The sequence below is a fragment of the Somniosus microcephalus genome, chromosome 19 (assembly GCF_052327205.1).
Source record: "Somniosus microcephalus isolate GS21.2 chromosome 19, FLI_Smic_1.0, whole genome shotgun sequence".
NCBI lineage: Eukaryota > Metazoa > Chordata > Chondrichthyes > Squaliformes > Somniosidae > Somniosus > Somniosus microcephalus.
This window is the reverse complement of record NC_141005.1, coordinates 23,127,048-23,140,034: the sequence shown is the minus strand read 5'-3', so window position 1 is coordinate 23,140,034 and position 12,987 is coordinate 23,127,048. Positions and strand designations below refer to the sequence as shown.

General features: G+C 46.4%; 5 non-coding genes across 5 annotated transcripts; all 5 read left to right on the top strand.

Annotated features, from left to right (window-relative positions):
- Positions 1 to 292: 292 nt before the first annotated feature.
- On the top strand, positions 293 to 411 carry LOC147103833 (5S ribosomal RNA). The gene has a single exon (XR_015072670.1). It is a non-coding gene; the product is annotated as a 5S ribosomal RNA (ribosomal RNA).
- Positions 412 to 2,837: 2,426 nt separating this feature from the next.
- On the top strand, positions 2,838 to 2,956 carry LOC147103832 (5S ribosomal RNA). The gene has a single exon (XR_015072599.1). It is a non-coding gene; the product is annotated as a 5S ribosomal RNA (ribosomal RNA).
- Positions 2,957 to 5,370: 2,414 nt separating this feature from the next.
- On the top strand, positions 5,371 to 5,489 carry LOC147103831 (5S ribosomal RNA). Its single transcript, XR_015072467.1, has one exon. It is a non-coding gene; the product is annotated as a 5S ribosomal RNA (ribosomal RNA).
- A 2,424-nt stretch (positions 5,490 to 7,913) lies between these two features.
- Positions 7,914 to 8,032, top strand: LOC147103830 (5S ribosomal RNA). The gene has a single exon (XR_015072669.1). It is a non-coding gene; the product is annotated as a 5S ribosomal RNA (ribosomal RNA).
- Positions 8,033 to 10,445: 2,413 nt separating this feature from the next.
- On the top strand, positions 10,446 to 10,564 carry LOC147103829 (5S ribosomal RNA). Its single transcript, XR_015072466.1, has one exon. It is a non-coding gene; the product is annotated as a 5S ribosomal RNA (ribosomal RNA).
- The last annotated feature ends 2,423 nt before the right edge of the window (positions 10,565 to 12,987 follow it).

Sequence of the window (12,987 nt, the reverse complement as noted above, 5' to 3'; positions counted from 1 at the left end):
GATTTGATGCGGGCCTGGGTATTTGTCCAGTTTGAAAGATGCTACAGCCCTTAAGACTTGGTGTTTGAGCATGTTTATTTGATGTAATATTTGAATAGAAGGCAATGAAGGGTTGGGCTTGTAGTTTGTTTGTGTGGGAGGCAGAGCAGCAAGAAGAGGTGGAGGGGGGGTGGGGGGTTGCGGGAGGAGTAAAATTTGTAAATGTAAATTGAGTGTTGAATACTTGTATGAATGCGTAGAAGAGAAAAAAATGGGCGACAGCTTTAAGTAAAGAGAAAGCCAGCTAGCATATGCCTACGGCCATACTAGTCTGAATGCGCCCGATCTCGTCTGATCTCGGAAGCTAAGCAGAGTCAGGCCTGGTTAGTACTTGGATGGGAGACTGCCTGGGAATACCAGGTGCAGTAGGCTTTTGCTGCCGCCACAGGCTGCTCAACGTTTTGCACACACACGCGCACACACTGCTCTTAATCAATCAACATCCTTTTTGCTGCTCTCTCTCTCTCTCTCTCTCTCTCTCTCGCTTTCCTTTGACCATTTCTTCGCTGCACATTCTCCTGCTGCTACACAAATGCAAGGGGCTCCAGACACAGGGCCGAAATAAGCAGAAGAAGAAAATAAGATAGCCAAAATACACACACTGGCGGAGGGCCACCAGGACACAGCAGCAGAGAGGAGAGACAAGGTGCATAGAAAACTCGGAGGGACAAACAGCAACAGAACAAAGAAGAATGTAGAAAGAGCAGCAGTTAAATTCAGGAAAAAAGCAAAGCCAACTAGCATGCTGTTGAAATGCATGTGTGTTAAAACGAGGAGTGTTACAAATAAGATTGACGAGTTGCAGGCGCAAGTTGCCACATGGGGTTATGCAATAGTAGCCATAACGGAGACCTGGCTTCAAAATGGGCGGAATTGGAAACTAAACAATCCTGGCTACAATGTAATAACATTTGTAGAAGTCGTGTGGGCAGATGTCACATGATCAGGCAGAATCATAGAAATTTACAGCACAGAAGGAGGCCATTCGGCCCATCTTGTCCGTGCCAGCCGACAAAGAGCAATCCACCCAAATCCCACTTTACAGCACTTGGTCCGTAGCCTTGTAGGTTACGGCAGTTCAAGTGCATATCCAAGTACTTTTTAAACGTGATGAGGGTTTCTGCCTCTACCACCCTTTCAGGCAGTGCATTCCAGACCCCCACCATTCACTGGGTGAAAAAATGTCTCCTCAAATTCCCTGTAAACCTCCTACCAATTACTTGAAATCTATTATTGACCCTTCTGCTAAGGGAAATAGGTCCTTCCTATCCACTCTATCTCGGCCCCTCATAATTTTACACACCTCAATTAGGTCTCGCCTCAGCCTCCTGTGTTCCAAAGAAAACAACCCCAGCCTATCCAATCTTTCCTCATAACTAAAATTCCCCAGCCCAGGCAACATCCTCGGAAATCTCCTCTGCACCTTCTCTAGTGCAATCGCATCCTTCTTGTAATGTGGTGACCAGAACTGCACGCGGCACTCTAGCTGCGGCCTAACTAGTGTTTTATACAGTTGAAGCATAACCTCCCCGCTCTTATATTCTACGCCTCGGCTAATAAAGGCAAGTATCCCGTATGCCTGCTTAACCACTTTATCTACCTGTCCTGCTACCTTCAGGGATCTGTGGACATGCACTCCAAGGTCCCGCTGATCCTCTGCATTTCTCAGTGTCCTACCATTTATTGTGTATTCCAACTGAATTCCATTTGCCACTGTTCTGCCCACTAGACGAGTCCATTGATATTTTCCTGCAGTCTACAGCATTCTGTTTCATTATTAACCACACGGCCAATTTTTGTATCATCTGCAAACTTCTTAATCATACTTCCTACATTCAAATCCAAATCATTGATATATACCAGAAAAAGCAAAGGGCCCAGTACTGAGTCGGTGCAGGCTCGATGGGCCGAAATGGCCTCTATCTGCACTGTGGGGTTTCTGTGATTCTGTGAGCCCTGCGGAACCCCACTGGAAACAGCCTTCCGGTCACAAAAACACCCTTCCGACCATTACCCTTTGTTTCCTGCCTCTGAGCCAATTTTGGATCCAACTTGCCACTTTGCCTTGGATCCCATGGGCTTTTACTTTCGTGACCAATCTGGCATGCGGGACCTTATCAAAAGCCTTGCTAAAATCCATATAGACTACATCAAAGGCACTACCCTCATCGACCCTCCTTGTTACCTCCTCGAAAAATTGAATTGCGTTAGTCAGACACGACCTTCCGTTAAGAAATCCATGCTGACTGTCCCTGATTAATCCGTGTCTTTCTAAATGAAGATTTCTCCTGTCCCTCAGAACTTTTTCCAATAATTTTCCCACCACCGAGGTTAGGCTGACTGGCCTGTAATTATGCGGTCTATCCCTCTCTCCCTTTTGAAAGAGCGGTAGCACGTTAGCAGTCCTCCAGTGGTCGGGCACCACACCTGTAGCCAGAGAGGATTGTAAAATGATGGTGAGAGCCTGTGCTATTTGGTGTCTTACTTCTCTTAAGAGTGTGGGATAGATTTGATGCGGGCCTGGGTATTTGTCCAGTTTGAAAGATGCTACAGCCCTTAAGACTTGGTGTTTGAGCATGTTTATTTGATGTAATATTTGAATAGAAGGCAATGAAGGGTTGGGCTTGTAGTTTGTTTGTGTGGGAGGCAGAGCAGCAAGAAGAGGTGGAGGGGGGGTGGGGGGTTGCGGGAGGAGTAAAATTTGTAAATGTAAATTGAGTGTTGAATACTTGTATGAATGTGTAGAAGAGAAAAAAATGGGCGACAGCTTTAAGTAAAGAGAAAGCCAGCTAGCATATGCCTACGGCCATACTAGTCTGAATGCGCCCGATCTCATCTGATCTCGGAAGCTAAGCAGAGTCAGGCCTGGTTAGTACTTGGATGGGAGACTGCCTGGGAATACCAGGTGCAGTAGGCTTTTGCTGCCGCCACAGGCTGCTCAACGTTTTGCACACACACGCGCACACACTGCTCTTAATCAATCAACATCCTTTTTGCTGCTCTCTCTCTCTCTCTCGCTTTCCTTTGACCATTTCTTCGCTGCACATTCTCCTGCTGCTACACAAATGCAAGGGGCTCCAGACACAGGGCCAAAATAAGCAGAAGAAGAAAATAAGATAGCCAAAATACACACACTGGCGGAGGGCCACCAGGACACAGCAGCAGAGAGGAGAGACAAGGTGCATAGAAAACTCGGAGGGACAAACAGCAACAGAACAAAGAAGAATGTAGAAAGAGCAGCAGTTAAATTCAGGAAAAAAGCAAAGCCAACTAGCATGCTGTTGAAATGCATGTGTGTTAATGCGAGGAGTGTTACAAATAAGATTGACGAGTTGCAGGCGCAAGTTGCCACATGGGGTTATGCAATAGTAGCCATAACGGAGACCTGGCTTCAAAATGGGCGGAATTGGAAACTAAACAATCCTGGCTACAATGTAATAACATTTGTAGAAGTCGTGTGGGCAGATGTCACATGATCAGGCAGAATCATAGAAATTTACAGCACAGAAGGAGGCCATTCGGCCCATCTTGTCCGTGCCAGCCGACAAAGAGCAATCCACCCAAATCCCACTTTACAGCACTTGGTCCGTAGCCTTGTAGGTTACGGCAGTTCAAGTGCATATCCAAGTACTTTTTAAACGTGATGAGGGTTTCTGCCTCTACCACCCTTTCAGGCAGTGCATTCCAGACCCCCACCATTCACTGGGTGAAAAAATGTCTCCTCAAATTCCCTGTAAACCTCCTACCAATTACTTGAAATCTATTATTGACCCTTCTGCTAAGGGAAATAGGTCCTTCCTATCCACTCTATCTCGGCCCCTCATAATTTTACACACCTCAATTAGGTCTCGCCTCAGCCTCCTGTGTTCCAAAGAAAACAACCCCAGCCTATCCAATCTTTCCTCATAACTAAAATTCCCCAGCCCAGGCAACATCCTCGGAAATCTCCTCTGCACCTTCTCTAGTGCAATCGCATCCTTCTTGTAATGTGGTGACCAGAACTGCACGCGGCACTCTAGCTGCGGCCTAACTAGTGTTTTATACAGTTGAAGCATAACCTCCCCGCTCTTATATTCTACGCCTCGGCTAATAAAGGCAAGTATCCCGTATGCCTGCTTAACCACTTTATCTACCTGTCCTGCTACCTTCAGGGATCTGTGGACATGCACTCCAAGGTCCCGCTGATCCTCTGCATTTCTCAGTGTCCTACCATTTATTGTGTATTCCAACTGAATTCCATTTGCCACTGTTCTGCCCACTAGACGAGTCCATTGATATCTTCCTGCAGTCTACAGCATTCTGTTTCATTATTAACCACACGGCCAATTTTTGTATCATCTGCAAACTTCTTAATCATACTTCCTACATTCAAATCCAAATCATTGATATATACCAGAAAAAGCAAAGGGCCCAGTACTGAGTCGGTGCAGGCTCGATGGGCCGAAATGGCCTCTATCTGCACTGTGGGGTTTCTGTGATTCTGTGAGCCCTGCGGAACCCCACTGGAAACAGCCTTCCGGTCACAAAAACACCCTTCCGACCATTACCCTTTGTTTCCTGCCTCTGAGCCAATTTTGGATCCAACTTGCCACTTTGCCTTGGATCCCATGGGCTTTTACTTTCGTGACCAATCTGGCATGCGGGACCTTATCAAAAGCCTTGCTAAAATCCATATAGACTACATCAAAGGCACTACCCTCATCGACCCTCCTTGTTACCTCCTCGAAAAATTGAATTGCGTTAGTCAGACACGACCTTCCGTTAAGAAATCCATGCTGACTGTCCCTGATTAATCCGTGTCTTTCTAAATGAAGATTTCTCCTGTCCCTCAGAACTTTTTCCTATAATTTTCCCACCACCGAGGTTAGGCTGACTGTCCTGTAATTATGCGGTCTATCCCTCTCTCCCTTTTGAAAGAGCGGTAGCACGTTAGCAGTCCTCCAGTGGTCGGGCACCACACCTGTAGCCAGAGAGGATTGTAAAATGATGGTGAGAGCCTGTGCTATTTGGTGTCTTACTTCTCTTAAGAGTGTGGGATAGATTTGATGCGGGCCTGGGTATTTGTCCAGTTTGAAAGATGCTACAGCCCTTAAGACTTGGTGTTTGAGCATGTTTATTTGATGTAATATTTGAATAGAAGGCAATGAAGGGTTGGGCTTGTAGTTTGTTTGTGTGGGAGGCAGAGCAGCAAGAAGAGGTGGAGGGGGGGTGGGGGGTTGCGGGAGGAGTAAAATTTGTAAATGTAAATTGAGTGTTGAATACTTGTATGAATGCGTAGAAGAGAAAAAAATGGGCGACAGCTTTAAGTAAAGAGAAAGCCAGCCAGCATATGCCTACGGCCATACTAGTCTGAACGCGCCCGATCTCGTCTGATCTCGGAAGCTAAGCAGAGTCAGGCCTGGTTAGTACTTGGATGGGAGACCGCCTGGGAATACCAGGTGCAGTAGGCTTTTGCTGCCGCTACAGGCTGCTCAACGTTTTGCACACACACGCGCACACACTGCTCTTAATCAATCAACATCCTTTTTGCTGCTCTCTCTCTCTCTCTCTCTCTCTCTCGCTTTCCTTTGACCATTTCTTCGCTGCACATTCTCCTGCTGCTACACAAATGCAAGGGGCTCCAGACACAGGGCCGAAATAAGCAGAAGAAGAAAATAAGATAGCCAAAATACACACACTGGCGGAGGGCCACCAGGACACAGCAGCAGAGAGGAGAGACAAGGTGCATAGAAAACTCGGAGGGACAAACAGCAACAGAACAAAGAAGAATGTAGAAAGAGCAGCAGTTAAATTCAGGAAAAAAGCAAAGCCAACTAGCATGCTGTTGAAATGCATGTGTGTTAATGCGAGGAGCGTTACAAATAAGATTGACGAGTTGCAGGCGCAAGTTGCCACATGGGGTTATGCAATAGTAGCCATAACGGAGACCTGGCTTCAAAATGGGCGGAATTGGAAACTAAACAATCCTGGCTACAATGTAATAACATTTGTAGAAGTCGTGTGGGCAGATGTCACATGATCAGGCAGAATCATAGAAATTTACAGCACAGAAGGAGGCCATTCGGCCCATCTTGTCCGTGCCAGCCGACAAAGAGCAATCCACCCAAATCCCACTTTACAGCACTTGGTCCGTAGCCTTGTAGGTTACGGCAGTTCAAGTGCATATCCAAGTACTTTTTAAACGTGATGAGGGTTTCTGCCTCTACCACCCTTTCAGGCAGTGCATTCCAGACCCCCACCATTCACTGGGTGAAAAAATGTCTCCTCAAATTCCCTGTAAACCTCCTACCAATTACTTGAAATCTATTATTGACCCTTCTGCTAAGGGAAATAGGTCCTTCCTATCCACTCTATCTCGGCCCCTCATAATTTTACACACCTCAATTAGGTCTCACCTCAGCCTCCTGTGTTCCAAAGAAAACAACCCCAGCCTATCCAATCTTTCCTCATAACTAAAATTCCCCAGCCCAGGCAACATCCTCGGAAATCTCCTCTGCACCTTCTCTAGTGCAATCGCATCCTTCTTGTAATGTGGTGACCAGAACTGCACGCGGCACTCTAGCTGCGGCCTAACTAGTGTTTTATACAGTTGAAGCATAACCTCCCCGCTCTTATATTCTACGCCTCGGCTAATAAAGGCAAGTATCCCGTATGCCTGCTTAACCACTTTATCTACCTGTCCTGCTACCTTCAGGGATCTGTGGACATGCACTCCAAGGTCCCGCTGATCCTCTGCATTTCTCAGTGTCCTACCATTTATTGTGTATTCCAACTGAATTCCATTTGCCACTGTTCTGCCCACTAGACGAGTCCATTGATATCTTCCTGCAGTCTACAGCATTCTGTTTCATTATTAACCACACGGCCAATTTTTGTATCATCTGCAAACTTCTTAATCATACTTCCTACATTCAAATCCAAATCATTGATATATACCAGAAAAAGCAAAGGGCCCAGTACTGAGTCGGTGCAGGCTCGATGGGCCGAAATGGCCTCTATCTGCACTGTGGGGTTTCTGTGATTCTGTGAGCCCTGCGGAACCCCACTGGAAACAGCCTTCCGGTCACAAAAACACCCTTCCGACCATTACCCTTTGTTTCCTGCCTCTGAGCCAATTTTGGATCCAACTTGCCACTTTGCCTTGGATCCCATGGGCTTTTACTTTCGTGACCAATCTGGCATGCGGGACCTTATCAAAAGCCTTGCTAAAATCCATATAGACTACATCAAAGGCACTACCCTCATCGACCCTCCTTGTTACCTCCTCGAAAAATTGAATTGCGTTAGTCAGACACGACCTTCCGTTAAGAAATCCATGCTGACTGTCCCTGATTAATCCGTGTCTTTCTAAATGAAGATTTCTCCTGTCCCTCAGAACTTTTTCCAATAATTTTCCCACCACCGAGGTTAGGCTGACTGGCCTGTAATTATGCGGTCTATCCCTCTCTCCCTTTTGAAAGAGCGGTAGCACGTTAGCAGTCCTCCAGTGGTCGGGCACCACACCTGTAGCCAGAGAGGATTGTAAAATGATGGTGAGAGCCTGTGCTATTTGGTGTCTTACTTCTCTTAAGAGTGTGGGATAGATTTGATGCGGGCCTGGGTATTTGTCCAGTTTGAAAGATGCTACAGCCCTTAAGACTTGGTGTTTGAGCATGTTTATTTGATGTAATATTTGAATAGAAGGCAATGAAGGGTTGGGCTTGTAGTTTGTTTGTGTGGGAGGCAGAGCAGCAAGAAGAGGTGGAGGGGGGGTGGGGGGTTGCGGGAGGAGTAAAATTTGTAAATGTAAATTGAGTGTTGAATACTTGTATGAATGCGTAGAAGAGAAAAAAATGGGCGACAGCTTTAAGTAAAGAGAAAGCCAGCTAGCATATGCCTACGGCCATACTAGTCTGAATGCGCCCGATCTCGTCTGATCTCGGAAGCTAAGCAGAGTCAGGCCTGGTTAGTACTTGGATGGGAGACTGCCTGGGAATACCAGGTGCAGTAGGCTTTTGCTGCCGCCACAGGCTGCTCAACGTTTTGCACACACACGCGCACACACTGCTCTTAATCAATCAACATCCTTTTTGCTGCTCTCTCTCTCTCTCTCGCTTTCCTTTGACCATTTCTTCGCTGCACATTCTCCTGCTACTACACAAATGCAAGGGGCTCCAGACACAGGGCCAAAATAAGCAGAAGAAGAAAATAAGATAGCCAAAATACACACACTGGCGGAGGGCCACCAGGACACAGCAGCAGAGAGGAGAGACAAGGTGCATAGAAAACTCGGAGGGACAAACAGCAACAGAACAAAGAAGAATGTAGAAAGAGCAGCAGTTAAATTCAGGAAAAAAGCAAAGCCAACTAGCATGCTGTTGAAATGCATGTGTGTTAATGCGAGGAGTGTTACAAATAAGATTGACGAGTTGCAGGCGCAAGTTGCCACATGGGGTTATGCAATAGTAGCCATAACGGAGACCTGGCTTCAAAATGGGCGGAATTGGAAACTAAACAATCCTGGCTACAATGTAATAACATTTGTAGAAGTCGTGTGGGCAGATGTCACATGATCAGGCAGAATCATAGAAATTTACAGCACAGAAGGAGGCCATTCGGCCCATCTTGTCCGTGCCAGCCGACAAAGAGCAATCCACCCAAATCCCACTTTACAGCACTTGGTCCGTAGCCTTGTAGGTTACGGCAGTTCAAGTGCATATCCAAGTACTTTTTAAACGTGATGAGGGTTTCTGCCTCTACCACCCTTTCAGGCAGTGCATTCCAGACCCCCACCATTCACTGGGTGAAAAAATGTCTCCTCAAATTCCCTGTAAACCTCCTACCAATTACTTGAAATCTATTATTGACCCTTCTGCTAAGGGAAATAGGTCCTTCCTATCCACTCTATCTCGGCCCCTCATAATTTTACACACCTCAATTAGGTCTCGCCTCAGCCTCCTGTGTTCCAAAGAAAACAACCCCAGCCTATCCAATCTTTCCTCATAACTAAAATTCCCCAGCCCAGGCAACATCCTCGGAAATCTCCTCTGCACCTTCTCTAGTGCAATCGCATCCTTCTTGTAATGTGGTGACCAGAACTGCACGCGGCACTCTAGCTGCGGCCTAACTAGTGTTTTATACAGTTGAAGCATAACCTCCCCGCTCTTATATTCTACGCCTCGGCTAATAAAGGCAAGTATCCCGTATGCCTGCTTAACCACTTTATCTACCTGTCCTGCTACCTTCAGGGATCTGTGGACATGCACTCCAAGGTCCCGCTGATCCTCTGCATTTCTCAGTGTCCTACCATTTATTGTGTATTCCAACTGAATTCCATTTGCCACTGTTCTGCCCACTAGACGAGTCCATTGCTATCTTCCTGCAGTCTACAGCATTCTGTTTCATTATTAACCACACGGCCAATTTTTGTATCATCTGCAAACTTCTTAATCATACTTCCTACATTCAAATCCAAATCATTGATATATACCAGAAAAAGCAAAGGGCCCAGTACTGAGTCGGTGCAGGCTCGATGGGCCGAAATGGCCTCTATCTGCACTGTGGGGTTTCTGTGATTCTGTGAGCCCTGCGGAACCCCACTGGAAACAGCCTTCCGGTCACAAAAACACCCTTCGACCATTACCCTTTGTTTCCTGCCTCTGAGCCAATTTTGGATCCAACTTGCCACTTTGCCTTGGATCCCATGGGCTTTTACTTTCGTGACCAATCTGGCATGCGGGACCTTATCAAAAGCCTTGCTAAAATCCATATAGACTACATCAAAGGCACTACCCTCATCGACCCTCCTTGTTACCTCCTCGAAAAATTGAATTGCGTTAGTCAGACACGACCTTCCGTTAAGAAATCCATGCTGACTGTCCCTGATTAATCCGTGTCTTTCTAAATGAAGATTTCTCCTGTCCCTCAGAACTTTTTCCAATAATTTACCCACCACCGAGGTTAGGCTGACTGGCCTGTAATTATGCGGTCTATCCCTCTCTCCCTTTTGAAAGAACGGTAGCACGTTAGCAGTCCTCCAGTGGTCGGGCACCACACCTGTAGCCAGAGAGGATTGTAAAATGATGGTGAGAGCCTGTGCTATTTGGTGTCTTACTTCTCTTAAGAGTGTGGGATAGATTTGATGCGGGCCTGGGTATTTGTCCAGTTTGAAAGATGCTACAGCCCTTAAGACTTGGTGTTTGAGCATGTTTATTTGATGTAATATTTGAATAGAAGGCAATGAAGGGTTGGGCTTGTAGTTTGTTTGTGTGGGAGGCAGAGCAGCAAGAAGAGGTGGAGGGGGGGTGGGGGGTTGCGGGAGGAGTAAAATTTGTAAATGTAAATTGAGTGTTGAATACTTGTATGAATGCGTAGAAGAGAAAAAAATGGGCGACAGCTTTAAGTAAAGAGAAAGCCAGCCAGCATATGCCTACGGCCATACTAGTCTGAACGCGCCCGATCTCGTCTGATCTCGGAAGCTAAGCAGAGTCAGGCCTGGTTAGTACTTGGATGGGAGACCGCCTGGGAATACCAGGTGCAGTAGGCTTTTGCTGCCGCTACAGGCTGCTCAACGTTTTGCACACACACGCGCACACACTGCTCTTAATCAATCAACATCCTTTTTGCTGCTCTCTCTCTCTCTCTCTCTCTCTCTCGCTTTCCTTTGACCATTTCTTCGCTGCACATTCTCCTGCTACTACACAAATGCAAGGGGCTCCAGACACAGGGCCAAAATAAGCAGAAGAAGAAAATAAGATAGCCAAAATACACACACTGGCGGAGGGCCACCAGGACACAGCAGCAGAGAGGAGAGACAAGGTGCATAGAAAACTCGGAGGGACAAACAGCAACAGAACAAAGAAGAATGTAGAAAGAGCAGCAGTTAAATTCAGGAAAAAAGCAAAGCCAACTAGCATGCTGTTGAAATGCATGTGTGTTAATGCGAGGAGTGTTACAAATAAGATTGACGAGTTGCAGGCGCAAGTTGCCACATGGGGTTATGCAATAGTAGCCATAACGGAGACCTGGCTTCAAAATGGGCGGAATTGGAAACTAAACAATCCTGGCTACAATGTAATAACATTTGTAGAAGTCGTGTGGGCAGATGTCACATGATCAGGCAGAATCATAGAAATTTACAGCACAGAAGGAGGCCATTCGGCCCATCTTGTCCGTGCCAGCCGACAAAGAGCAATCCACCCAAATCCCACTTTACAGCACTTGGTCCGTAGCCTTGTAGGTTACGGCAGTTCAAGTGCATATCCAAGTACTTTTTAAACGTGATGAGGGTTTCTGCCTCTACCACCCTTTCAGGCAGTGCATTCCAGACCCCCACCATTCACTGGGTGAAAAAATGTCTCCTCAAATTCCCTGTAAACCTCCTACCAATTACTTGAAATCTATTATTGACCCTTCTGCTAAGGGAAATAGGTCCTTCCTATCCACTCTATCTCGGCCCCTCATAATTTTACACACCTCAATTAGGTCTCGCCTCAGCCTCCTGTGTTCCAAAGAAAACAACCCCAGCCTATCCAATCTTTCCTCATAACTAAAATTCCCCAGCCCAGGCAACATCCTCGGAAATCTCCTCTGCACCTTCTCTAGTGCAATCGCATCCTTCTTGTAATGTGGTGACCAGAACTGCACGCGGCACTCTAGCTGCGGCCTAACTAGTGTTTTATACAGTTGAAGCATAACCTCCCCGCTCTTATATTCTACGCCTCGGCTAATAAAGGCAAGTATCCCGTATGCCTGCTTAACCACTTTATCTACCTGTCCTGCTACCTTCAGGGATCTGTGGACATGCACTCCAAGGTCCCGCTGATCCTCTGCATTTCTCAGTGTCCTACCATTTATTGTGTATTCCAACTGAATTCCATTTGCCACTGTTCTGCCCACTAGACGAGTCCATTGATATCTTCCTGCAGTCTACAGCATTCTGTTTCATTATTAACCACACGGCCAATTTTTGTATCATCTGCAAACTTCTTAATCATACTTCCTACATTCAAATCCAAATCATTGATATATACCAGAAAAAGCAAAGGGCCCAGTACTGAGTCGGTGCAGGCTCGATGGGCCGAAATGGCCTCTATCTGCACTGTGGGGTTTCTGTGATTCTGTGAGCCCTGCGGAACCCCACTGGAAACAGCCTTCCGGTCACAAAAACACCCTTCGACCATTACCCTTTGTTTCCTGCCTCTGAGCCAATTTTGGATCCAACTTGCCACTTTGCCTTGGATCCCATGGGCTTTTACTTTCGTGACCAATCTGGCATGCGGGACCTTATCAAAAGCCTTGCTAAAATCCATATAGACTACATCAAAGGCACTACCCTCATCGACCCTCCTTGTTACCTCCTCGAAAAATTGAATTGCGTTAGTCAGACACGACCTTCCGTTAAGAAATCCATGCTGACTGTCCCTGATTAATCCGTGTCTTTCTAAATGAAGATTTCTCCTGTCCCTCAGAACTTTTTCCAATAATTTACCCACCACCGAGGTTAGGCTGACTGGCCTGTAATTATGCGGTCTATCCCTCTCTCCCTTTTGAAAGAACGGTAGCACGTTAGCAGTCCTCCAGTGGTCGGGCACCACACCTGTAGCCAGAGAGGATTGTAAAATGATGGTGAGAGCCTGTGCTATTTGGTGTCTTACTTCTCTTAAGAGTGTGGGATAGATTTGATGCGGGCCTGGGTATTTGTCCAGTTTGAAAGATGCTACAGCCCTTAAGACTTGGTGTTTGAGCATGTTTATTTGATGTAATATTTGAATAGAAGGCAATGAAGGGTTGGGCTTGTAGTTTGTTTGTGTGGGAGGCAGAGCAGCAAGAAGAGGTGGAGGGGGGGTGGGGGGTTGCGGGAGGAGTAAAATTTGTAAATGTAAATTGAGTGTTGAATACTTGTATGAATGCGTAGAAGAGAAAAAAATGGGCGACAGCTTTAAGTAAAGAGAAAGCCAGCCAGCATAT